We start from the raw sequence: 3,937 nt of genomic DNA, 5'->3' as shown, positions 1-3,937 counted from the left end.
TCAGATGCAGCGGATTTCCTACTCCTGTGCCCTTATCCAAGGGAACCCAGAGGCCGTATACCGTTTCCTCTTGGGCCAGGGATGTGGGCAGGGGTGGGCAGTGTTGGTGGTCTCTTCCACTCTGCAGACTCAGGAGTGCCCACCTGTCTTGGCGGTGAGCTCTCTCTCCCACGGGGTTTGGGAGCAGTGATCTGGAGGCAGGGAGGGCGAGATTGGGACTCCCGCTAAAAACCCAACTTCATTAACTTTTAAAAACTGTATATTTGATGCATCATGTTTTATCCTCTGAAAATCCTCCAGAAACCACATTGTGAATTATACCATATTGATGCTGATAGTTGATATTACTTACCCAAAAAGAACTAACTACATTAACCACAGCTCATTTAATATCCAGTTTAGCATTTTCTTCATGAAAATAAGTACTAAAATGCACTGAACATTGTTTCCCTATTATTATTCTATAATGTTGGGGCTCTTTACAATCTTTCACCAAATGCCAAAATCTAGTTTAATTTTTATTTATATGACTTTGCTTCCCATACAAACAAAAGAGATACTTTATATAAACTTCAATTTATGGAAAGAATTCCAGGTTAGACCTTTCAGGTAGTCATTTTTAGTAAAAACTTTTGTAATCCTTCTATTATAAAGACATTAGTAAAAATTGTATTACTTTATCAAATTCTTTCCTTCTTCCAAACCATGCTGCTAAAGTAAGTTGTTCTTGATTAGAAGTTATGACTCAGTTGCTCTTTATTTTATATTATGTATCTATTTTATGGGAACTTTTCCTTATTTAAAATTGAGGCCACTTATTCATTATTTTACACTACATTCTACCATATGTAAAAGTCCATAGGAGAAGTTTTTTTTAAGTAGGATTTTTCAATTTGTGCTATTTATAGATTTTAATTGATTTAGGAATTGAGGGCCTCATATGATTTTATGAAATAAGATTAGGTCATTTTTGGGGAAGTTCTTCATCTTCATCTTCATTTTCATCATTAGATTAAGGATCATCATCATTCTCACCATCATTATCATATGGGTAATCTACTAAGGAAACCAGGCTGCTACAATGTGACCTACTCATTCTTTTAACAGAAGCATCATCATGAGATGCACAGCATTTAGAGGCTTCAGATGACTTTTTTTTTGAGGTTTTCTATTTTATTTTCACTGTCGTTTGTTTCATTAATTTTCATAAACATGTCATAATGACTTGGGAAATCATTTTCCATTGGTAAAATAGCAGCTTCTTCTGTTATTCCTCTACAACATATGTTTCCATTTACTTTTACCTTCATAACTTTGATATCCCAACATATTTTTGGGTAGATTACTTTTCTGTAGAATACCTTTCTTATTCAACTTTCTTCTTCTCCTTTCATATTTGGTTTTCAACTTTTTAAAGATCTGACATACTCAATTGATTCAAAAGCTATAAAAATTTTTTTCCATGATGTTTGCAATAAGAGACTTGATGTTTTCTTCTTTCACAAATTTAAAGAGGTCAACAATGGCTGAATTTAACATATTTTATTGAGTTCCATTGTGCATAAAAGCATTTGCAATTGGTTCAAAAAAGAATTTCCTTTATGTAAAGATTATAAATTTCATCTTTAATGCCAATCATATTTCTCATAAACCAGACACCACTCAAAATTAGAAAAGTGTGCTTTGAACATCAGCACCAAGATTCTGCTGAACACGTTGTTACTCAAAATAAGACATTATATATACCTCGAGTGGCATTGTATACAAAGTGTGGATATTTCTAAAGCTGCTCCAAGCAATTGTGCATTTTGATAATCATCAGGGTAGATGTTAGCCTAATATAATCACTGCCATTTTCTACTGTGGTGGACAAAATCGGTTCTGTAAGGTTATTCATGCAACGTTTATAAAAGAAATTCAGAAATGTTCTTCTTTCAGATCCCTCATATGTAACATACATATTTTCTGGATCAAGAAGAGCATGCAGAACAGTTTTCAAAATGGAGCCTTGTGAAAATTCAGGATCAGAATCACAGGTCATTTTTTCAATCATTATATCAGTGATAATGTCATCATTATCTTCACTTTCCTGAGTTTCCTCCAGTGAATAAGCTTAGACTAGGCGTCGTGGACTATATTTTACTAGATAAGCAAATATTGCTAGAGCAGCTACTTTTATTTGGTAATCATGCATGCATACTACAGCTTTCAGAGCACTCATGATTCAAAGCTTCAACAGTGATTTTGGTAATGCATTTTTCTTTTCAGACTGTAATATTTTAGCAAATGTACAGAATTCCTTGAATAATAATAATTCATATCATCTCTCATTATGTACAGTGTTATCTTTTAGCTGAGCAAAAATTTCAAGGAAAAAGTTTTCATTTTCCTGCATCATGGTAATTATTTCAATTTTATTGAAAAAAATCATAGCGGTAAGATCAGGAAGACAGTTTATCTCAAGTATGGATAGGGTAGGCAACATAATATCATGAACATATTGCATTCTATAGGTCTGGTATACTTTTTGCCTAAGTTGGGAGTGTGTTATTGGCATACATTGCTTGAATTAGTCATTTTGAATCAGGACTTTTCTGTGCCACTTTGGCTGATCTAAACCAGGGCCATATTCTTGGCATCCTATCACATCCATGATGAATTCATCAGAAAACATGATCTTAAACAAGCAAGTATCATTTAGAAACAGAATTCCTCTAATGATGCTATTCAAATAGAGCAAGCTTTCCATGTTATGATGTTTTTCACAGGTGTGGAACAACTGTAGCAATTTTTTTTAATGTAACCTTCATTTTCTAAGTCCAGCAACAGTCTTTCTTTCTGGCTTGGCATTCCATCCATCTATGCAACAAATTAAATTTGCAATGTTTTGAAGGGTACAGGGTCCACACTTTGACCTCTCAATCAGACTCCTGATTGGTGGCAGTTCTTCAAAACTTTCCAGATTATCAGTTAGTTCCTGTGTGATTTCTATACTTGGAGCTTTACCGTGGACTTTGCAGATACGTTCCCATATCTCTTGACAGCCATTTGGGTCCTGGAAGTATATTTCCATACTGTGGTTCTTACCTTCAGACCAAATGATTACTTCCCCTTGATGTTTCTGATAGGGCACATTAGGATGCATCTTATACTCCATAAACAATGGACTATCTTATTCTGAGTAAACAAGTAGGCATACGTCCTGGAGCTGTTTGATGTATTTGGATGAAATTTGTCCTGCACCTATGTCTTTCCACTGCTGTCTTTCACCATGGCATAGACTTTATGGTATAAAGTTTATAGTCCATTTTGATCTCTGGCATTGCCTTGCTTGGCCACATCCTTGTGTAGATCTCAGTTTTCATATTCTTCGCAGAGGTAACTATCCCTTGCTACCTTGACCAGGAATGTCACTGTGCTTGCAATTCTGAATATTATATGAGAACAGATTACTGATGGTTAAATGAAGGGCAGGGCTAAGTGAGAAACCAAAGTCATTAGGATTACTAGAGGAGAAGGCCCTGATATTTCTCAATTCTCCCTCACTGAACTATCACCAACAAATCCCCCTCTTGGGGCACTTGAGACTTTGAGCCTGCTATAGGTCTGGAAGAATCTTGTTATTCACCTAAGCGTCTGCCTAAAAGAATGTGCTTATATAACAATCACTGTTAAAGGGACCTGCCTCTGCTACCTTAAAAGTGGAAGCCTAGAAAATACTATATATGCTTTCTGTGATATATTTCATTTCACAGAAGTATTTTAACTCGTAATAAGTGTGGTACTTAGGACCTTAAGCAAAAAAATATATATATATATATATATAGTTATGTAAGTTTTGTTCAAGTCTGTCCTTCACACTGCATGTTAATGAAAGGCTCAGGCACATAAGCACAAATATGTCACCTACAAACAATAAGCCATCCCCAGAATCAGA

General features: G+C 35.1%; 1 pseudogene; it reads right to left on the bottom strand.

The window, feature by feature from the left end:
- Positions 1–946: 946 nt before the first annotated feature.
- LOC116888364 lies at positions 947–3,332 on the bottom strand (annotated as a pseudogene).
- Positions 3,333–3,937: the final 605 nt, after the last annotated feature.

This window comes from Rattus rattus, chromosome X (genome assembly GCF_011064425.1).
Source record: "Rattus rattus isolate New Zealand chromosome X, Rrattus_CSIRO_v1, whole genome shotgun sequence".
Classification (NCBI taxonomy): Eukaryota; Metazoa; Chordata; class Mammalia; order Rodentia; family Muridae; genus Rattus; species Rattus rattus.
The sequence above is the reverse complement of the archived record's forward strand: the minus strand, read 5'-3'. Positions and strand labels throughout refer to the sequence as shown.